General features: G+C 36.4%; 2 pseudogenes; both read left to right on the forward strand.

Moving 5' to 3' along the window:
• LOC149213217 (polygalacturonate 4-alpha-galacturonosyltransferase-like) overlaps positions 1-21,788 on the forward strand; it is a 159,096-nt pseudogene extending 137,308 nt beyond the window's left edge.
• Positions 21,789-21,882: 94 nt separating this feature from the next.
• LOC149213218 (polygalacturonate 4-alpha-galacturonosyltransferase pseudogene) lies at positions 21,883-23,383 on the forward strand (annotated as a pseudogene).
• The last annotated feature ends 1,705 nt before the right edge of the window (positions 23,384-25,088 follow it).

A 25,088-nucleotide genomic window follows, 5' to 3' on the forward strand; every position in this document is an offset into this window, starting at 1 on the left:
ACCCCCTTATCTCTTGTACTAGCTAATGTACTAGTACATAGGTGCTAACCTACAGAAGGCTACAACCTTCTCTTTTCTTCCAGGGACCACGTTTCATAAATTTTTAGACTGGATCCATGAATAACATCAATCAAACATCAAATATATCTACATCAACCAATCTCCTTTGCCCCAACCAAAACCTGATTCAAACAATTGCTTCTCTGAATGCTATAACCAGAAAACATTAATAATAACTAGACACCAATCTTGAACCTAGAACACTGCAGCAATAAATAGAAGTAGCTAAAACATATTTTATGAGATGTACGCTACTTCAATATGTATAACCTGCGTGCATACGTGACTTTATTAAGGCAAACCTACTTATACGCTGTTTTGACTTACTGAACCAGCGTGTATACGCACCTCTTCTGTGCCGAACCTATGTACAGATCTATAAAAGATAATTTACCATTTTCACTTATTCAAACATCAATTATACCCATAATATCATATTTATAGATCAAGTCATCCGCCAAATATAATAGATGAAAATCACAAAAAAATACTACTATTCAAGCCTTAAGATCTTGACCCAACAATAGAGCTTATGCTTCTTCTAGCGCTCAGGTTCCTCCTTGGTTCAGATCCAACTATGCACCATAACCCAATTCTAGATCTTGCTCTTCATAAGATATTCAATACTTAAGTGAATGCATTTGCCTAATGATCTCTTTCCCTTTTTATAATGTTAGTCCTCACTCCATACCATGGTCCAAAACCATAGAGAATCAATACCATGGACCCAATACTTGGGTTCAACACTTCGAACAACATGCCATGGTCCAAAACCATAGGTCCAAATACCAAGGACTAAATACCACGAACCAAAAATAAATTTTCCCACATGTATGCACTTTTCCTTGCATGAAAATGCATGCATAGGTATCCACACCTTTTGATCGTCTAACTGGCATGTATACACGACTTGGTTAAGAGGAACCTACATATATCACTTTTTCATTCATTGTAAGAGCTTGAATAGTGATCTTTCATTTGAGTGAGTTTCCATCAAGGAAAACACCTGTGTCATAGCACCAAACTTAAGTCATAATGCCAACATCTTTTTCATAAATTAAATGGACAACCTTCTTGCCTTAATTCTTCATGAGAAACCATCCTTCCAAGAGGCATTAAGGCCATTTCTAGACAAGTAGGGCCACCTACTAAGTCATAGATTCAAAATTCAATGACTTTGCAATGAGCTCACCAAGATTTAGTACCTCTTACTCTTCTCTAATTTCTCCAACAAATCAATGTATAAATGAATTGGAATTGGGGGCAAGAAGCCATTTTATAGGAAAAACTCTAGTTTCTTTTTGCCATTAGGAGTAAATGGTAACTCAGTTTGACAAACCGTTAGCACTGTTGGAATTCTCTCGTCGATCTCTACAATGGGTCTCCATGTTTCTCGTAATTTGAAACTTCGCTACAAATCCATTTTTTCCATGAGGTCTCACCTTGGCGCATTAAATCAAAATATGAGTGACATGTACTCTCGTACCACTTTTCCATTGAACTTTTAGAATTATGAGTCAAATTCTGTCATGATTAATTACTATTTACTTATTCTATTATGGCACGCTTCGGGCCATTCCCATGTGGAAGCATCATATAGTCACCTTTATTCAAAGCATTAGAGATGAGTCAACCCTACATCTATGGAGTCTATTCAAAGTCCCACTGAGTCCTGTTAAAAACAATTATCCATCTATGTGTCACATTCATCCCATTTTTCTTATATTTGACCTCCATCTATCCTCATGTTCCTTTGAAAATCCTCTGTCTAAGTAATTGACCATCCCTTATGGAATTATGTCAGTCACTATGAGGTCAGCCTTCCATGTTATGCTCTAACAAGGTAAATCATAACTCCACGTGTCCCCATATCTTCGAATTATCATCCCCAGTGTTAGTCGTTATTAGCCATAATACTATGATCCTTGTGCCTTTGTTGATGATTCATAATTGCTTAAACTCTGGTGGGCCTGCTTTTGTTAACATCAACACACTTATTATAGGAGAGTAGTCTAGAGGATGTTGTACCTTGGTTTCATCTTTCATCCTTTCTTGGTGCCTCTAATCAAGCAAAGTGAATCATTATTTCCCTTTTACTTGGCTTTTTTCTCACATGGTCAAATTCAACTCATTATCGCACGATCATGAAACATACACTTGGCGGTTTAGTGATCTAGTAGATTTTCCTAGATTTTCTGAGGTGTGTGTGAGATGTTCTAGACCTCATGAGGGGATGTCCCTTCAGGTAGCCCCTCACATACCTAGATGTCAAAAAATTATGATCTAGCCTCAGAAGAAGTTATTTTTATTTGAATGGCTTTGTTTCTACTGATTGCATAACTCACAACATGAACCTTTATTTAAAATGGTCCATTGAGATATTTAAATACCTCTCCTATTCATCGGGGCTTCTTTGGTTGTTATCTCCCCCACCCCCCTCCCCCCACATTTCAGCACATCAACGTGGTGGAATTATGTCTCATGTCCCCAAATCAACATGCTTAATTGTATCAATCCTGGCCATTGTATTCAAGGAAATTATGTATATGGGGGTCATTATCTCATTACATCATTTTTTTCCCCATTGATGCCAGCATATCATGTATCGTGTACTATGTACCTCAGACCTATATTTTTATGCACACCATTATCATTTGTACTCGGTTATCTCGTAGGTATGGGTATATCTCCCCCGCCTTATTGAGATCTTGTACTCATCAATAAAGGAAACTTTTATCTCACAGGTAGGTTTCACCCCCTCCAACTTCACTCCTTCCTATTACTTGAGTGATCTCTCTCTCTCCCTATGACTCCCCTTCAGTGTTTTGTGAAAGTGAAGCTACAACATATTTCCATCATACGATGTGCTCCTCAAACTCTTATGTTGGGCAACAATCTGTTATCACCCAAAAAATGATCACCTAGTCATGTATTACTAGGTTGATCAAAATGCACCATGACATAGGATAGGTTTTTACATATTAAAACCTTCTTTTACCTTAGGCAATAATTTAGTGAACCAATTTCCTAAAGTATGTCATTGCATTCTAAACTACTACATGGAGGGGAATTTTAAGACAATTTTTTAAGACAAAATAAATCTTTTGTCTTAAAATTTTCAATATGATGCGCTAGTAAAAAAGGTAAAGGATTAGGGGTTCGTCTTTACAGTATTGATGGTGTCTTCGAGAAGTAGAGTGATGCAGGTTGAAAACAACAAATTGGATTTACGACGATGGACGTTGAAACGGAGGTGTACATCATGAGAAGAACAGTGGAGGCACTTTCGAAGAACGTTAACGGGTGGTAACATAGTTGGAGTACTTTTCGGGGTCTCCATCGATTGTGTTTTAATATGTGTTTTTTTATTGTTTTATTTATTTTAAATGATACTTATATACATTGGTTGTTGTTATTAGCAAATTGTTGTGCTAGATTGGTAACATGGATTAGACTCACTTGAAGGATTATTGAAAAATGTGGTAAGAAATTCTCAATTTGATTTTTCCTTTGATTAAACTGAGAAAATTTGAATTTCCACATTAGCAGACAACTTCGATACAATTAGCTTGTATGAAATGGTTTGTGTCACCCATTTTAATCAATCAATTTGAGTTGGAGGAGTTAGAGTTCAATTAATCATGTGTGATTTCTAATTTGTAACAGTCCAAGTCATTTATCTCAAGTTGTTTTCAGTTAAACTAGGTCTAACTGTTGGAGGAACTAGTGGAAGGCTAGTTGTGCAGTGAGACATCAATAAAATGCAATGATCATCTAGTTAAGTGATCAATCATCCCAAAATTTATAGTGCATGCAAACAATTCGAGTTCCATAGCTATGGTGGAGATTCCAAGGCAGTTTAATATTAGTTGTAGACTAGTCTTAAGCATACAGGTGTTGCATGTGGTGAGCTCCAGTATTGTAGCAATAATGCTACAACTCCTGGGGCTTCCGGTCTCTCATTTTATCAACCCGGTAGTTCGTACAAACTTGGAAGCGACGGTGCTATATGCACAAGTACTAGATCTTGTCGCAGCTGTCACTTGGTCAGCTGGCACAAGTCTGCTAGGGCTCAAGCCAACTTCTATAGGCTCTCAGAAGAAGCTTGCTAATTGATTGACGAAAGCTATTCTCAAAGGAAAACTACTCTACTTGACAAAATGGACTGAAAGCAAATCAAAGCATGTAAACCTAGGAAACCCTAATTTAACTAGTCTAACCTCTACAATGCAAGAAATGTGAATGAAACTTCTACCAATGCTGATGTTACCTCTAATAAGTGCAAATGCATGGATCTAAACTACTTGCATCATGAAAGATATGTTTTTGTATTTTTCCTTTAAGTGTGTGGAATGATTGTGATCTTGTGCTAACTAGGGTTTGGTTGTGCAGATGGGATGGAGAAGGAAGGAAAGCGTGGGACAGGTTGGGGAGGCTAGGAGAGGTCCCTAGGGATCCTTATCATCCATCCACAGAGGTTACTCGCATTCAGATGCTCAGCAACCGAGAGAGTGGCCTCCTACAGGATGGCTGCAGGGGATCCTACAAGATACTCTGGTTTCTACAGGATGTCTACAAATGGCTACAGGATGACCTACCGTGAGCGTTTGGAGTGATGGAGGAGTAATGGAATGGTAGGGGGAGATGTGTAAGGTAGGAATGAGGCTGGTGATGGCTGTAGAAGTGGAAGAATAGGATAGGGAGTGGATGTAGGGAGTAGGTTGGAAGATAGAGGGCTAGGTCAATGAAAGGGCTAGAGAATGGAAGTACGTGAGGAGTGAAAGACTTTGGGAGATAACAGAGCGGAGCAGGGGTCAAAGATATGGTTGCATGCGTGATCAAGATGGAGGACGAAGTGATGGAATGAGAGAAAGCAGTGTAAATGGAACAAATGCTTATGACTGTCACCAAACCGAAATTGCATTAACCTAAACTACCTGTGCCGTGAATTCACTGAACAGCAATCCAAAACGTGGAGAGAAAGGTGTATGAAGTTGTGATGAAGGTGTGTGGTGCAGGTGTGAATGACAAGGAAGCATCTAACATGACCGTGACTATATTGCAGCAATCATCAAGTAAAGAAATGCGTGTTTTTGGTGGCTAGTCATGGACTGCACTCCAATCCCAGATGAGACGGCAGTGAGCCTTAACAACCTTTTTGTTGGAGCTCCAATCGATTATATCTATCCTCTGCTACACTACGCAAGTGGAAACAAATTCACCATAAGCAACTCCTATCTAACTCATAAAAAAGACCAACTTAACAACCTGTAATTCGAATTGCATGTGCAAATGAAAAGCTCAAAGTGCTGAAATGAAATGGAAACAACACTACAGCAGAGGGGACCTATGGCTCTCAGGTTGGGCCCTAACCTGAGAGCTATAGTCTCCTTAAGAAACTCAGAACTAGATCACAAACTGCCTTCTTTATTCATAATCTGATGTCATGCCAAATTGGCTTACAAAAAGGAACGAAAACTGAACTGTGCTCCAAAATTACAATAGCAATACGAGAGTTTCAACAACCTATCTAAGGCTAAGGCCTCTATACTTATACAAAAACGATGATCCAACAAGTGTCCTTGATTTTAGGAGCTCGGCTGTCCAACTAGAGTTTAACTGCTGATCCTGTAGGATAGTCATAACTACTGTTCCTGTAGAACAATTATAACTGTTGTTCCTGTAGGACAGCTGGCTGCTTCTTAAGCTCGGAGGGGAGATGGATTGGAGCTCGGAGTTCTTGGTGGGAATCACGAGGAATGTCCCAAGACCGTGGACATCCTCTCCTAAAAACCAGTAGTGCCACCTCATTGTCTCCTTATCTCCTTTTTCGTTGTCTCTTGCTCCCTTTTAATGCCAAAACCTGGAATCACAATGCATTAGTCACATAGATAGAGTGCCTACCCTTCTTCCTACAAACAACATGAATAAACTAAGAAATGCATGCATAAGCAATAAAAAATGAATGGTTTGAGCAAGTAGAATAGGCCAAAATGAGCCCAAATTGTACCAAGATTGGGGCTCATCAGCATGCAGTCACATGATCAACCTTAGGAATTGTGAAATCTAGTTTGGAAAAATCCTAAATAATAGGGGCCCTATTTCTCAAGGAATTGCATAGGGAAATAGGGGCTCAAGCAGAGGGATATGTTATTCACTTACGGGTTGTGCACATTTGAGTAAATCAATTGTAATATATCTATATTCATAAGATTGATGCAAGAAGGCATTGGAGTTATTAGAAGATTGCTCTACCCATGAAAAATATTGTAGGCATGTATTTTATTTCTTATTGCATGTCTAAATTTTTTGTTCTAAATTGTGAATTAACTTTCGTAGAGTAGTAGAGTAGGTCTGTGTCTTATGATTTTGAAAAAACTTCATGATGAGTTGCGAATCTACACCATAATTTCTACATTGTATCATAGTAGGATTCACATTAGAGCATGAATTTTGAATTTGTTTCTTAGGAGGTTCGAATTTGCAGTTCAGTGTAGTAAGAGCTCTTAGGAACTGAAAATATGACCTTCAACGGGCTAAGGCTAGAGTATTCCTTGGAAGGCAACTCTAATTTCATTGACTACAAGGATCGCATGGAGGAGGTATTCGATGACAATGGATTGCTAGAATACATCAAGAGAGATGTTACAAAACCAGCAGAATCTGATGCCCAAAACCTTGCTCAGTCGAAGAAAGTTGTAGCGAAGGTGTGGATAATAATATTGGAGGGAGTACAAGACCACATTGTCAGCAATCTCCATGGGAAAGAAAATCCTTATGGAATGTGGTAGGCACTCACAAATCTGTTCTAGAATAGTAGTGACCACAAAAAGTTGGTGCTTAAGGATAAAATTTCAAATATCAAGATGTATAAGAATGACTTTACACTTCAATATCTGAGGAGGTTCACACAAGTTCATGATGATCTTATAGGAGTTGGTGTTACTCTTTCAAAGGATGACTTGGTAAGAATATCCCTTTTGGGCCTTCCCAAGAGTTGGCATACCTATCAAGATTAAGTGAGCGGGAGGGAGAATCTATCGAATTGGGAACACTAAGCATGCTTTACGGTACCTCATAGGCACCACCCAGTTTGGGCTATGATATAGATGAGCAAAGACAGTGAAGTTGTGTGGCTTCACAGATGCAAGTTGGGCACAAATTCCATTAGAATGAAAGAGTACATTAAGTGTAATTTTTAGTGTTGGGTTTCTAGTTGTTTCTTGGTATGACAGGAAGCAAAGGTCTGTGGTGCTCAGCTAGACAAAAGAATAATACATGGTTGCAAGTCAAGAAACATGCGAGGCAATATGGATGAGAAAGATACTCGTTGGACTATTTGGTCAGATGATGGATCCAATTGTGATAATCAGAGTTGCATCAATCTCTCTGAGAACCTTATATTTCATGATAAATCCAAGCATATAGATATCCAATATCACCATTTACAAGATTGTGTCTAGAGGCAGATGACGTTTCTACACTCCATTCTGATAGAGGAGTAAGATGTTGACATTTTGACAAAATATTTGTTGAGAGGGAAGTTCCAATTCCTTAGGTGCAGGATAGGGGTGGTTGATAATCCATTTCTTGCAAAGAGGGAATCTTAAAAGATGTAGCAAGAAATTTTCGATTTGATTTTTCCTTGATTAAATTGAGAAAAATTGAATTTCCCCATCAACGGATAGCTTGGATGCAATTAGCTTGTGTGACATGGCTTGTGTCACCTGGTTTACACAGTAAATTCGATTTGGAGGAGTTATAGTTCAGTTAAGCATGTATGATCATTAATTTGTAGCAATCAAAGTAAATTATCTCAAGTTATTTTTAGTTAAACTAGTTCCAACTACTTGAGGAACTAGTGGAAGGCCAATTGTGCAGTGGGACTTCATTCAAACTCAGTGATCATCCAGTTAGCTAATCAATCAACCCAAAATAGCTAATTCATGGAGAATTCGAGTTCCCCAGCTGTGTTGGAGATTCCAAGGCAGTGTGACATCAACTTTAGACTAGCCTTGAGTGTAAAGGTGTTTCATACAGTCAGATGATCAACCTCGGGACTTTCGCAATCCATTTTGTAAAAATTCCTAAATAATAGGGCCTAATTTCTCAAGGAATTGTGCAAGGAAATATGGGCTCAAGTAGAGGTAGAAATTTACTAAGTCTAGCTTAGAGCTTCTTAGTGAGTAGAGAGAGAGGTTATTCACTTGTAGGTTATGCTCAGTTGAGAAAATAAATTGCAATACATTTTTATTGATCATATTAGTGCAAACATACATTATGGTTTTTAGTATATCATTTTCGTTAGGAAAACTTTTGTGTGCATCTGTGTTATTTCTTATTCCATGTATGAAATTTTGGTTCTAAATTGTGAATTAATTTCTAGAGAGTAGTAGAGTAGGCTTTTGACTTATGATTTTGATTAAAACTTCATGAGTAGTTTCAACTCTACACCATAATTTCTACAAGGATGGTGGAGGCAAATTACAAAATATTCATTAGTAGACAATATGCCTACTTCAAAATATCTATGACAACTTTTGCGAGAAGAAGACATTGAGGATAAAAGATTGGATTTTCAAAGAATTAGTCACAAAATTCACAAGGGTGGTAATTTTGGTTGCAGGTGTGGAGGTAGATGGATTAAATGTAATTTTGGCTGCATGTGTGTAGGTAGACAAGTCATAGTTACTCCTTTGATTTTTGTCGATGATGTGTTACTATTTGGTAGATTGACCTCTTTTCATGAGTGTTTAGACTCCTTATGAATAATATTAAATCTCATATGATTTAATCTTACCCAAATGATGCATTGGTACTGGAGATTTATCATAGTTTTGGTGTTATCTCCACTGCATTGGATGTAGATTTTAAATATCTTAGATTTATGCTCCAAACTAATTGTCATGGAATTAAGGATTGGAGTTGAATTATAGAGAAAATCCATTATATACTTTTATCATGGGCACACAAGAGGCTCTCCCTAGGAGGCAAGTTGACTCTAGTTCGAGCAGTCCTTCAGAGCATCTCTGTATATTCGCTTCATATTTTCGCTCTGCCTAAGAATATCAGTAAATGTATCTTTCTAGCATCATCTTGGCATGGGACGGGCCTGGTTGTTGTTTACTCTATATGGAGGTGATGGATGACTAGAATCATCTATTTCTTTGATTCTCCAGAGTAAAATCAATTTGGAATGGTGTATTTAATATGTTCCATTTACAGGCAGATTAGAACTACTCTTTTGTGGTTTATTGTATTTGGCACTAGATTATTGAATATAAAACATTTGGACCACTTCCAATATACATTGGGGGTTCAACACAAAGGATGCATTACTATCCCAAGCTCCTTTATTGTGATACATCCACCTTTGTCCTTGTCAAAAAAGCTAAAGGCCTCCCTGAACTTAGACATAACCTCCATCCCATATTCCTTTAGTAGATAAAACCCTTCTCTCATTTTCTGACCATGCCAATCTACCCTCCATCCCATATTCTCTCATGAGCCCTGTGTAAACCACCATTTCATTCAAGGATGGGGATTTTGATGCCTACTCTAACCATATTTGTTAGATACTTTCCCCCTTTTCTTGCTTATGGTTTCTTGAGTTGACCTCCTCTAAATATTCCTTACTCTCCTCAAATTATTTGAAAGGTATCCTTTGGCTACTAACCCTAGTTTACCTGAGATCCTTAACATGTCCCTTGAAATTTTGATTCATCCCCATGAACTATTTTATGCCAGTGAGCTGAAAACTTTAGATTTATTTCCCACATATTCATTCATGACCAAACATTATTCCACTAGTTCTAAGAATCTTGTGGTTACTATCACCACAATAAATTTATATGGTATTTTAGAGGAGATAAGAATTGTATATTCCCGTTTGGGACACAACAAAAATATTTTGATGCAGCCCATTTTTATAGCACTCTAGTATACTTTATGAACTTAATTCCCATTCCATGTTCATCCATGTGGATGCACTTTATGATGTTCTTGGACAAGCTAATGTCCTTGTCAACTCCCTCTCATCTTCCTTGTCATGTTTTCTAGGACTTGTGTATCCAACAAGAAATTTGGGAGATGAATGACATCAAGGTAGAAAATCAAGGGGTTTTCATGTCATTTATTTAAGGTTCCCACTAGCATAGTCCCACCATATGATTCACCCAATCCCTAAGTTGGGGTTTAGTGTTATTTCAATTAATTATTAGATGATCATGGTGGGACATAGTTCTAGGTTAAATGTTATGACTCTTCATAGGATATTATTGGAGATACTTTAGGAGACACCTCTTTGGCTAAAGGGTCAAGGAATGATTTTGACTTCAATATCAAACCATCAACCATATCCTCAACATATCGAACCAAAAATCAAGAAGACAACTGAGGTGAATCATGGGAATCCTCTCTCACCCACGTTGTTTAGGATATTTATCAATCTATGGATGCCTCTACACTCCACCAACTTTGCATCAATAAAAATTGAGTTTTCCCCATTTTCCACCAAGATGGATACACATTGTCCCAACATTGTGCCTCTGATTGGCAAAATTGTAAAATTGGGATTTTCCATGTTAAAATTTTAATTCAAGACTAACCATGCATTGGAAGGCCATTAACACAATATTAGGACATAAAAATTGAATAATTGACACAATACCAAATACGATACATACATTGAGTTTTGTCTCACAAGGAATCTAGATGCTAATTGAGAAAGTTCACACCAACAGAGAAAGGCAATGTCATTATACTTTGTTCAATTTGTAATCAAGAGCATTATCTTGGATAAGGGAGAAGTAACATTTAGTTTCTTTCTCATATACAAAGGCAAAATTATGAATCAATGTCAAATGCCTTTTGTGAAGCAATGTTTTTGTAAAGGGTGTTAGAAAGCTTGCATTGTAGGCAAGGCCCTCACACCATACAAGATTGTGTTAACCAAAGCATGTTAACCATGTCCAATGATCTCAAATTTTATGAGCATGTTCAATGAGTGACCATAAATGAGGGGTGTCAGAGTAGATAATAATCATAGCTTATAGTGGATGATTATCATTGTACATAACATTTGTGGTCCAAGTAATTTGTTTGGTGCCCAATATTGGTGAATCATTGTATTACATCATGGTAGCATACCTTGCCTTTTCTAAATAAAAAATATATTGAAAATAAATTAAGTTATGTCTCATGCAAATGTTCAATATTTTTGTGTTGTGAGTGGCTTTCATATTATATGTATCATATATCTATAATCACTTATTTCAAGCCTACCTTAAGAAATAAACGAAGTGGTGCAGGACCTTTTCATAATAAGGACTCCCACCAACTCCTCTCCTCATAGCAATCTTTCAAATGTTAGCCCATAAATCAAACACATGCCCCTATTTCTCTAGTTTGGAAACCCTTGGATGGATATGACAGTGAACTCCTCCCAACCACTTCTTTAACCATCTATTGAATGCCTTTGATTGGTATGTGTAAATGATTTTGATTGATTCTTGGAGAGGTGTGAAATCTAATTTTGCATTGACATAATACAAACACCTAACTTAACCTGTGGTAGCCAAAATTTCAGCCTTACAACTCTCTCATCCAATATTAAATAATTCGCTAATTAGTCAAGGGGTAATCTCCTTAACAATATATTAAGTATTATAAGCATTCATATTAATTGAAAAAATAATAATATTATTTAATATTAACCTATAATGCATGTAGCTGCCAAGTTGACATATGAGACCCCCTTGTTTGCGAGACAAGGGATGCCCTCCATTCAGTGCTTTAACTATTTAACCTATGGATGTGCACATACCTTAATTTCCATTGGATCAAATCCTGTGACCTTTAAAGAGGAAACACTTTAACACAAATCGAACATGTAATTACAAAATTAATTTGTATATGTATCAAAGTTACTTTGAGAGTTGCATGGAATGCTTAATTTTTCATAGAAGCAAGGGAAAACTTGAAGGGTTGATCACAACAAACATGTATGGTAAATTATGATTATCATAGGTATATTAGTCTGGTTTTCCCAATCCAGAACTTGCACACTTTGTTACTACTATTAAATTCATGTCATGATGGTTTACTGGTGTAACATCGTGTACATTTAGTTGTGTCTATTAAAGGCATGTTAGTTCAATGACAAAACCAATGGTTTGTCAACTTGGTCAACTTAGTGAGCTATGTGTTAATCATCTCAATGAACAACATATAAGGTCAATTAGCTTAGCCATTGACATGCACATTCCATTCTCACTGTTAGTGACATGTCAGGTTGGATATTAATATGTATTTTTTATTAACACTATCTAGGAGATTAATAGAATCAACACGTATGTTTGACTACAATTGTGGGAGATATGTTAGATAGGTCAAACCCATCAACAACATTTATATTCAATTGCACATGTTAGAGGCATGACAAAATGGTCAATTGATTAGTAACATGTACATTTTTGTTATCACTATTAAAGTTGTGTTAGGTTGGTTAGCTTGTTCAACGACTTATATGCTTGGTTACGATTATTAAAGCCTCACTTGATTGTTTAATGCAATAAATGTAGTGTAATTCTAGTTACCATTGTCAAAGGCATGTTTTGTTGGTTAAATGAGTTAACATCATATACATTAAATAATGATTGTTAGAGCCATCTAAGGCTATTAAACCCATTTAAAGTAGTGAATAATATCAATTGGAGCTTGCTTATTACATTGTGTGTGAGTATAGTGTGTTATTTTTTTTTTGTAAGTCGAAGGTTTTTCACTAATAAGAGGAAACAGACTTTGGGGGATAGGGGAAATGGCATTGTCTAGGGGAAATGTCAATCTCATCTATCTCATCTTCACTCTCCCTTCCCTATCATTAGCATCCCTCTCCTTTTTTTCTTTATCCACCAACACCAATAATAGACTTTTTGTGAAGAAGTAGCATTGGATGACTCAGGACGAGGGTTAGAGCTCATATGTTTATCTTGGGTTTCTCCTTGGGGTTTTTGAGCTTATGTATCTTGCTTTAAATTCTTCTTAAACATCCCAACGATATCCTTTCCCATCTCATGTTCATGAAACTTTAGCTTGCGAGCACAATATTCATCCTAAATTTCCTTTGAAGATTCATGTAGCCATTTTTCACTGAGGCCTATTCCTGGGTGGGAGATTGGGAGGATCTACATTTGTCGACAAACCTTTTTATTGTTGTCCCATGCCACCCCAAACTTTATATCCCATGTTTGTATCCAAGATATACCCTCTTCCATATGTAAACTATTTATCAGATTGATAAAAAGAGAAGACTGAGCTCTTCCATGAGCTTTTATTTGAAGATGATAATGATAGTGAAATGTTCATTTTTAACTGTACATCTAAACAAGCTCAGAGACCCTTCCACCTCACTAGCTTAAAATCTAGACTGAAACGATGGCAGAATGTGACATTTTGAAGCATGTAACTCTTGTCCCTTTGACAAGGAGTGACATGACACCTTTTGTGAAAGAGCAACAAGATATTGTTGGCTCTTACCCCTTTGAAAGTGGTGAAATTTTTTAGGAAAAGGGTAAATGTCTAAAAACATCATGGAAAAAGGTTTCCAAAAATTTAAAAATGATTCCATTTTATTGAATCACTACTACAAGAGGCTATCGCCTCTTCCCCCTTTGAAAAAGGTGAAACTATCTAGAAAAAAATATATCTGAAAACATCATGAAAAAAAGTTTCCAAAGCATTTAAAAATGATTCCATTCCATTGAATCACTACTACATGAATTCATCTTAAAATTTCACTCTATTTATTAAATTTATCATAATCAAAGTTCCCCATGGAAGACATTGAGAGGCATTAGAAGATATATATATATCTAGATATATATATATATATATATATATATATATATATATATATATATATATATATATATATAGATATATATATATATATATATATATATATATATATATATATATATATATATATATATATATATATATATATATATATATATATATATATATATATATACATACATATTTTCATAAGAGCTTGTTAAAACATACCATGGCAATTTAGTAACTTTATTTAAGACATTTTGTCTCCTACGTACCAGTCACCAAATAAAATTTCAAGGTGGGTGATGCCATTTTTCTTCAAACCCTCAAGGAGCTTTCAAGAATGGAAGAAGAACAATGGGCGATGCAATTTTGTTCATACCCTGGATTTTTGAATTCTAGAGAAGGTTTTAGCAACTTTGTTCAAACCATGAATTTTTGAATTTTGGAGGAGGTTTCAGCAATGGAGACCAACATTTTGCTACGAGTATCCTATTTTTCCCTTCTAGTTTGATAGAGGTAGGGGATTGTTGGGGTTTTGTGTAGGGAATGGGACACGTAACTGGAACTTGTGCGGCTCCTTGATTTCCCTATGGAACCCCAAACCCACATAAGGTTCAAACAGGACTTTTCCTTTCCACCGTAACCCAAAAAATGCCCATCTCTCTCTATAGCTTGTCGCCTTCTCCTCCTAGGAAATAAAAGAGGTTGATATACCTATTCCATAAATTCTGGACTCGAGTAACAGATGAAAAAGCTTCGGTTCTTTAAGATCCCCTTCAAAATCATACATTTTCCCTAGCACATGCAACAAAAATCCCTCTGAGGTTGCTACAACAAAGGCCATTGATAAATCTGGGGAAGAGGGAAAAAAATAAATGGAGCCCGTCGACTCACCAAGCCTTGGGAAAGAACTTTCAACTGTATCCATTTCTCATAGCGGTAAGTCTCTATCTGACTCTAGTTCTATTATCGAATTTCCATATTTGGAAGAATTGATGGTTATTGAAACCAGATTAAATTAAAGGAAAGGAAAAACCATAGTAAATTAAATTCAGTTTGAATCCATAAAATAAAATAGACTTCTTTGACTAAGTCTAATTATATCGTAGCTTTAACTGATGGAATACAAATTTGGCAGCTATGAAAAATAATATGCAGCATGTACTGAGCATGGGTACTAAAAATTACTAATTATAGTATATAAAGGTTTTTTAAACCCAAGATGTAAAAATCATATAAAAGGTGATGGCTCTAGGCTAAATCCACGTGTGTGTCCTGATTGCCTCAATGCGTTGATATGAAAAGAAATGTTGAGATGCATTTGGCTTAGACATCGATAAAAGTCATACCTATTTAAATGAGATTTTAGAACATTGTGTTTCAGATTTCAAGATCCATGAAATGATCTTTATTTGTCATGAATTCCTTTTCCTTTGATATCAGAATCTCAGAGATGCATAAAGGTTGATCCTTTAACTTCAGTAAGCATCTACCCAATTGAAAACCATGAACACTATTTTTCAAACCCTCTTGAATGATGTCCAACGACCAAGTATACTTCACCTTTTGTAGCCTTTTATACTTATCTATGAGACAGACAAAGCCCTAATACAAGACTTAAGGCATGTCAATGAGCTCAAGAATAATATTATATATATGAGCTTAGATGCTAGGAACTTTATAGCTTCAAATATGATCTTACATAAACCTACAACAGAGAAGGAATTCCAACTGAGACACTATCTCCAAACCAAATTCAATTCAAGGGTGATTTCATAACAGAAGATTTGACCCTAAAGCAACCAAAGCTTCCTTGCTATAGTCATGACAAAAGGCCTTAGATATAGAACATTTGACCAACAATTTGATAGAGAGCTCTATCCTAGAGATGCTTGATTGATGAGGCCTTGATCTCATTTCCTTTTTGGGATCTCCAACCTAGAATTTTGCAGTAGGAGTTTCAGTGCTTCACAATGACTGATCTTTGAAGAGGAAGGAGGTCAGTGTTGTCAGAAAACTTCTTGTGATTTCTTTCTTCCTTGCTTGGGCTTTCCCTCACCTTAGCTTTGATACCTTGCCCTCACCTTAACTTTGATACCATTCTGGCGGGGCAAGCTAAACATGACAACAATAGAGGTAAGAAGTTGTAGATTCCTGTGTTGTCTGTCTTTTAGCTTCTAGAACATCATATGTTTTATTGCCAATTTCTGCTAAATTTAAAATTGACATACTGATCTGAGAAGAGGGTTTGCAATGCTAATAACCTCTTCTTCAGTCCATGTTGGCACACTCAAGTCTTGTTAAAGGACCAACTGTTTCTTGTGAAAAATTTGAAGTAGAGAACAACATACAACATGTTTTCTGAGAATAAAAAAAAAATTTAGAAGTGCTATAACATTAATCCAACATATGTTTATAAACCAGTTCACATTAATGGACACAGGATGTGTAAAATTTATTCTTTAACAAAAATTTTCTCTGTCGGTTGGTTTAAAGCTTACAACCTTACTCATATCTTCAAGAAAGGGTACTTGCTTCCCTTTCACTTCATAGGTATATGAAAACCTAGTTTTGTAAGCACACATAGCCATGAATATTATACCAACTCCCTATGGTTAATGCATCAATAGTGTAAGTCTAACACTCATTATCAATTTTTTTTCTCTTCATTTTGAATGAGAAATCAATCAACAAGTCACCATTTTAAATGTTAGATCATAATATGTTAGGCTTCTCTCTTGTGCTTACACTCTTGTGAATCTTAAACACAGTCCCATGATGTGCATTCAGGGAGGCATAATTCACCCTTGCTTTGCATCAAATTACCCCCCTAGCATTCCCTTTACCTTTACCTGCCTCAAGGCAAGGCATTCCAAGTCAGTACCTGCTCAGTTAAATTAGTAAGTTGAGGGGTGTCATATCTACCCAATGTTGCCTGCCTATTCTTCCTCTTCCTATGTCGTAGAGTATGAACAGTTAGCCAGATTGGTGAGGATCCCCATTAATAATAACATCTATGTTGGCATTTGAATCAGAATGACATGTTTCCCTTAATTATCTGTTTTTATTTTTTAACCAAAAAGGCTAATAGAGATAGAGACCCTCAATTTTGTCTAATTCCGGCCCCTGTGACCATTTTCATCTAGGTTTTTACCATGTCAGTGTCCCTTTCTTTCTCAAAATTGCGTGAAATCAGTTGATCTATCCATTTCGTAATGCCTTTGGTAAATTTTTCTATCAAATGCTCTAAAGTATATATGAGATCTAAGGGTTTCTTTGCTTGTTGTTGAATTCATATATTTCGACTAACCTTGATATTGGTTTGATGTAGAGGATTATGATTGTGTAAGGATTGCATTGCTCGATATCTATTTAGGAGGAGGAGAAGGAGAAAAGTTGTGTTAGGATTGAGAGTTAAATATGCCTATGGAAAGAGGAGGTGCCTGGAATGGAGGGTGGTAGGGCTACCAATGTGGTAGAAATGGAGGATTGGGAGGTCAGGGTTTTCATCATCGAATAGCTGTGGTGGGCTTCCTTGTTATCTTTGTGTTTATGCCATTGGTTTTTTTGGCAGCTAGGTTTCGTCACTCCGCATCAACATCTGCAACTGGTAAGCTTCTTCCTTTCCTCCTCCCTTGCTGGTAAGTTTCTTCCTATCCTCCTCCCTCGCTGATAATCTTCTTCATGCCCTCCTCCCTCTCTAGGTTGCTTCTATCTCTTTTTTTGGGGTGGGCCAATGTTTAATTTATCTTTCTTAGCAAGAATGCCCTTTCTTAATCTGGTAGTATTACAATGAAGTGTAGACTTCTTACAACATTCAAGTAAGATCTCCATTACAGTGAAATGTAGTTGTCTTATACTATTTTAGAAAGATCCCTTTCATTGAGAACCTATTGAACAATGTATTTATGTGATTTGAGCCTTGGCGGGGAATTATCATCACTCTTGGTTAACCATTGAACCAAGACCCCATGGACCTCCTTCAAAATTTGATTTGCCTTCACCAACCCTGGTTAACCATTGAAACAAAACCCTATGGATCTACCTTGGAATTTGATTTTCCTTTTAGCTTTTTCACAAGATTTGAAGGCGCAGATGTTATCAAACTTACTTTGCTCACTTATTGTCAAAAGTTTAGCACCTCTAGCATTTTTCCAAACATTTTGTGAGTTTTCTTTATAGGTTTCCTTTCATTTGATCTATGTGAAGCTGTGAACTCCATATATTCAATAACACGGTACAATACCTACCAGGAGAAATATTCAAAGTTTGTACCTCTCTCATGCAAGAGCAAAGGTTTAACCAACTACCCCTAGGGTAATTTCCCTTGCCAAAGATAATGAAACTACTTGGTGAATTCATTGGGCACTCCTCATTCTGAGTAGGATGGTACTAAGTGTGCGCTAAATTCTGCATAAGCTAGATGGGCATTATAATAATATATTTGTTAAGAGTTCAGGTCAACATCTTACTCATGGGAATTGAATCTGGGTGTGAAGTGTAACAATCATTCTTCAGGTCCACTCATTATCCAAGCTAGACCCACTTTCCATCCATAAAGCTAAATACACTTCTCATCAATCAAGCTAAAACAAGTTCTGATCCACCCAACCTAGACACAATTCACAACAACAATCTTGTTCAGCAGCTACTTTCTGCTATACGTATCATTTTCACACTATTCCCACAGTGTTCAGACCACATTGGCCAAAACAAATGATAGATATTATACACACAATTTTATTATTGATGTGTAATGAAATCTCGATCTTAGCATATGCATGATAGTAAAGCAACCCCATTTTTAGCGTTTCAGTATTTTATAGATATTCTTCTCCATCAAGTCTTTCTACTTGACCTTTTATGCATTTTTTATCATTTAAATAGCAGGGCACAACTTCTCAGGAGATGGATTCTTTAGAATGGTATTCTCTTTCAACATATTGAAAACCAATTCTATTTTTCTATGCATATTTTGTTCTTTTTCAGGATCTGGGCAATGCACTTGCACTTACGTTAGTCTAATCCTAGAAAATAAATAATTTCCCTAAACTGAAATTTAATCGACCTGAGTGGATTGAAACAGAGAGGAATTATTGAGGATATTGGAGCTCTGTCATATGTTTAAAATCACTCTTATCTATTTAGTTGTGGTGTTCACAGGAACAGGTAGATCATTGGAGAAAGTAGAGTTTAACAGAGAGCATTGTCTCTCTCTTCCCAAAGTAGGAAAGTATAAGAAACCTGCTGCATTTGGATATCTTAAATTTCATTTCTCCTCTATTGAGAAGAGAATTGAAAATAAATTTTATATACTGGGTAGGTGATTGATGTCATAATAGATACCACAAAGGACTCGGGAACTCTAAACTTAAATATTGTTGGACAGAATGACTTATCTTCCTTATGGGTATTAGAAAAGCCCTTCGAAGTAAACCAAAGGGATATTACTAACTCTGAGGTATGATTAGTGAATATTTTGGTTATTTTCTCTATTGAACATGTAAGGAAACCTATGTGATGATGATATATGTAGTTGAGTAAGGTTGTATTAAGCAGGAAGTGAAAACTGACATTCGCAAGGGTGCTTCTCTATTTCTAATGGTGTACATCAAGCAAAGGCAAACGACTTCTGGAGACAACTCAGAAAAGTTACATTCGCAACAAGATGGTGTGATCTTCAATGAAGAAGGCAAGGAAAATCATGAGGGGTTTAAAATCAATGAAGAGGTGCAGAAAAAACTTCCCATGACAAAGAACCTCTTACGAGGTTTCAAGAGGATGACACAGGAAGTGAACATCGAGACGTCAAAGAGAATTCTCTTTATGGTAAGTTTTAATTTTCCCTAGTTAACTGATCTATGATGTTGGTAGCCTACTGTAAGGTAATGTCTAGTCAAACTCCCAGGACAATGGTTGTTGTAATGCAAACCATTTGAGACTTGAAGAAAGTCCAACAAAAGTTTCACAGAGGGTAAATTCTCATGGAAAAGGGAATTGTTATATTATTTTCCAAAATTATTTTTCAATGTTATTTCTCCAATAGAAAATTTTTATATTTCTTATATTTTAGCATAGTATGCTTTAATTTATAGTCATTTAATTCTTACAACAATTGAGACAAAAGACGAGGGAGAAAAGTTCAACAGAGTTGATTCAATAGGATGAAGAAAAATGAGTTGAGCTTGAAAACGTAGTGATCAAATGTTCCAAGGAGGTAGATTTTGCTGTCCTGGGAAAATATAGCATTTGGAGGCGAGAGAATGAGAACAAGAATTATGACTCCACTATTAGATTGATGCGAGACGAACTGATCATGGCTTGGGTGTATTCAAGCATTTCCCAGGCTAGGAATAATCTTGATTTATACCATGAATTGATGCTTCGTATTAAAGAATGTCAGCGTACATTGGGTGAGGCTAATGCAGATTCTAATCTACCTCAAAGGTAATAGTTTTCACATTGGCTACTTCTAAATCAAGAGTAGTAAGTGCTTCCATTTGCATTTGGTGTTCATATCCTTTGTTTCTTTTAAAGTTGTAGTCTGTGTGTCAATCTTTCTGCTTTTCATTCTCTTTTTCATGGCCGATAATTGATATGAATGTTTTAGTGCACCTGAGAAGATCAAGGCTATGGGTCATGTCCTATCCAAGGCTAGAGAAAAATTTTATGACTGTGGGATAGTAACAAAGAAGTTGTGAGCCATGCTTCAGTCTGCAGATGAGGAAGTAAGGACCTTGAAAAAGAAAAGTACATTTTTAAGTCAGCTGGTAGCAAAGACTGTTCCCAAGGGCCTGCACTATCTGTCCATGCAATTGACCATGGATTATTACTTGCTTGCCCTTGAAAAGTGATATTTCCTAAGAAGGACAAGTTGGAGGATCCAACTCTTTATCACTATGCATTATTTTCTGACAATGTATTGGCTGCATCTGTGGTTGTGAATTCAATTGTCATGAATGCTAAGGTGAAGTGTTATGAATTTAAAATACTCTAAAGTTTGGAAGTCCAATAGTTTTGCTGCATTTTACATTTAGTATTTGGATCTCATTGTAGGTGATTCACTTGTGTTTGCAGGAATCTTAGAAGCATGTATTTCATCTCGTCACATACAAGTTAAATTTTGCGGCCCCGAAAATGTGGTTTTTACTTAATCCCACAAGGAAAGCCATGATACATGTAGAAAATATTGATGATTTTAAATGGCTCAATTCCTCCTATTGCCCTATGCTTCACCAACTTGAATCTGCAACGATGAAAGACTATTATTTCAAGGAAGATCACTCGACTACACTATTGGCAAGTTCCTCCAATTTGAAATATATAAATCCAAAATATTTATCCATGCCAAATAATCTTCGCTTCTATCTTCCACAAGTTTATCCCAAACTAGACAAGATCATTTTCTGGGATGATGATATTGTGGTGCAGAAATATTTGACACCCTTGTGGTGAGTAGATCTTCATGGAAATGTTAATGGTTCAGTGGAAACTTGTGGAGAAAGCTTTGACTGATTTGACAAATACCTTAATTATTCCAATCTGCACATAGCTAGGCACTTTGATCCTAATGCTTGTGGTTGGGCATATGTGATGAATGTATTTGATCTCAAAGAATGGAAGAAACAAGATATAACTGCAATATATCACAAGTGGCAGAACATGGTAAGTGTGTAGTGTGGTTTATTTACGTTAATTCCTATGATGCTTACTTTAAAGTATTTGAAGTAAATCCGAAGTAATTAACTAGAAAACTTAATGGGTGTTTCTTTGTTTGATTTCTAAGTTTTTCTTTTATTGTATGTCAGAATGAGGATAGAGTGTTGTGGAAGCTTGGAAGACTACCCCCTAGATTTTCACATTGGCTACTTCTAAATCAAGAGTAGTAAGTGCTTCCATTTGCATTTGGTGTTTATATCCTTTGTTTTTTTTTAAGTTGTAGTCTGTGTGTCAATCTTTTTATTTTTCATTCTCTTTTTCATGACCGGTAATTTATATGAATGTTTCAGTGCACCTGAGAAGATCAAGGCTATGGGTCATGTCCTATCCAAGGTTAGAGAACAATTTTATGGTTGTGCGATAGTAACAAAGAAGTTGCAAGCCATTATTTAGTTTGTAGATGAGCAAGTAAGGACCTTGGAAAAGCAAAGTAAAATTTTAAGCCAGGCAACAACAAATTTTGTTCCCAAGGGCCTGCAATGTCTGTCCATACGATTGACCATTGATTATTACTTTCCTCCTCTTGAAAAGCAATAATTTCCTAAAAATGACGAGTTGGAGGATCCGAGTCTTTATCACTATGCATTATTTTGTGACAATGTATTGGCTCCATCTGTGGCTGTGAATTCAACTATCATGAATGCTAAGGTGAAGTGTTATAATTTAAATTACTCTAAAGTTTGGAAGTCCAATAGTTTTTCTACATTTTAAATTTAATATTTGGATCTCATTGTAGGTGATTTACACGTGTTTGCAGGAATATGAGAAACATGTATTTCATCTCATCACAGACAAGTTAAATTTTGGGGCCATGAAAATGTGGTTTTTACTTAATCCCCCAGGGAAAGCTGCAATACATGTAGAAAATGTAGATGATTTTAAATGGATCAATTCCTCCTATTTCCCTATGCTTCGACAGCTTGAATCCATAGCTATGAAAGAGTATTATTTCAAGGAAAATCATTCGATTACACTCTCAGCAGATTCCTCCAATTTGAAATATATAAATGAAAAATATTTATCCATGCTAAATCTTCTCCGTTTCTATCTTCCATAAGTTTATCCCAAAATGGACAAAATCCTTTTCTTGGATGATGATATTATGTTGCAGAAAGATTTAACACCCTTGTGGTCAATAGAACTTCATGGAAAGGTTAATGGTTCAGTGGAAACTTGTGGAGAAAGGTTTCGTCAGTTTGACAAATACCTTAATTTTTCCAATCGGCACATAGCCAGGCACTTTGATCCTAATACTTGTGGTTGGGCATATGGGATGAATGTATTTGATCTCAAAGAATGCGAGAAATAAGATATAACTGGAATATATCGCAAGTGGTAGAACATGGTAAGTGTGTAGTGTGGTTTATTTATGTTAATTCCGATGATGCTTACTTTAAAGTATTGGAAGTAGATCTGAAGTAATTAGCTAGAAAACTTAATGGGTTTTTCTCTGTTTGGTTTCTAAGTTGTTCTTTCATTGTATGTCAAAGTGAGGATAAAGTGTTGTGGAAGCTTGGAAAACTACCCCCTGGATTGAACGTTTTATGGCTTGACCCATCCTTTGGACAAGTCTTGGCATGTGTTGGGTTTAGGATATAATCCTAGTGTGGACTGTTGAGAGATTGACAATGCAGCTATTGTTCATTACAATTGGAACATGAAACCTTGGTTAGAGCTGGCAATGACGAAGTACAAGCCTTACTAGACAAAATATATAAAATATGATCATCCCTTCTTACAAAACTGCAATATGAATGAATAGTTGTGACCTCAATATTCATACAACAATAGATTGTCAAATGTAAAGTGTAAAGGCCCTTGATTTTGGTTGATAATTCATTGTAATTCATTTGTTTTTGGAGTTCCACAGAAGGTTTCTAGTTTATGGCTTAATGAGTAAGGTTTTTGGAGTTGCAGTGGCCTAGCCAAGTTTAAGATTTACAAATTTTATGTCCTCATTATATTCCTTGATAGTTGGAAGTAAACTCCTATATAAGTAATCTTTTCTTTGTTAGTTAATATTTCTATTTCATTAAGTAATTACACAAATTGTTCTTCCAAGAACACAAAGAAGTACGAGATACAAAGATTTAGGCTATCAAGGCAGGGTTAAACCTCTCAACAGGGGTTTCATGCGGAAAGAGTCGATATTGCAGACAAAACCGGCCTCCCTAGAAGCTAAGGCTTTCTAGTGACAAAGAAGACAAGTAAACACTACCTTTCTCTAAATATGCATTTAGAATACAAGTAATCAGGTGATAATAACATACCTTTAGTCCAATGCTTTGTAGTATTCCAGCCTTGCCGATCCGGATGAGCTCCTCCTTCTCTTCAAAACCTGCATTCACTAACAAGCCAAAAGATTAAATAGCACCTGATAAAATTAGAAAATAACACATATTCATCATACAGACCAAGGAGTATATGAAACAAATCATGAATAACAATCTGTTGAGAAAAATGAGTTCATTTGTATTAAGTGGAAACAAAAGAAACCATTACAACCTGAGCCTTGGTGTTGTGCAGGTCCCTCCTAGGGTCCAGCAAGAGTTTTCCTTTACTTTGATCAGCTCACCCACTTCCAAATAAGGCTAGGAAAGGATGGGAATCTCTCCTCTCAAGCTTTACAAGGGAGTCCTAATTCCAGCAGCATCTACCCTTAGGAATTTTCAGCTTTTAACCTCCCCTCCCTCTGGCCCAATGCCTGTATTTATAGTGTTCTAGAGGAAGTTAATCAGGTCCACCATCAATGGGATAAGCCCCTCTTTGGATGGGATAGCTCCCCTCTTGATGGGATAAGTTCCTCTTTCATAGGGATACATGAACCATCTAGAGGCGCTCCATACACATCAAACAAGCTTCTAGAATGCTCTAGAAATGACCACAAGTAACATTTTTGGAGTGAAAATTGCGCCTTTTGACCTTTACAGGAGTACGCACCCTCACCTTTACAGACAGAGCGTACAAGTACGCAGGTATTGTGAACTTGGGGTGCGTACACGCAGGTAAGGCTAAGAGAAACTGCGTACCCACAGATATATAGATTTTTAAAGACTTTCTCTCTTTCTTGGAGTTTGACATGGAGAGCAGAGGTATGAGACTTGCCAAGGAGGATAGTATGACAGTTGATGGAGCCATACTAACTGCAAATAGTCATGGTGACAAATTTTAGTGTAACAGATTGCCCCCTAAAGTGCGAAGCCTGTAGAAGATAAAGGTTTCATATCATCTAGGAAGGGTGAAGTACTTTATCATTTCAAGGATTATCTTGTGGAGAGCCTAGTCGGAACCTGCAAGTATTCAACACAAAATACATATATAAGATCATATCATCACTGAGGTAGGCATTCCCATACTCAGATTGAAAACTTTAACTAACAAACTATCTACTGCTTCGATACAGGAATGATTTTGCAGTACATCATAATCATAGACTTTGTAGGCACAGTATGGGCGCAGCCATTTGT

The sequence above is a fragment of the Pinus tabuliformis genome, chromosome 1_1, assembly GCF_031772625.1.
Source record: "Pinus tabuliformis cultivar Carrire ecotype Pingquan chromosome 1_1, CPIR1, whole genome shotgun sequence".
NCBI classification, from domain to species: domain Eukaryota; kingdom Viridiplantae; phylum Streptophyta; class Pinopsida; order Pinales; family Pinaceae; genus Pinus; species Pinus tabuliformis.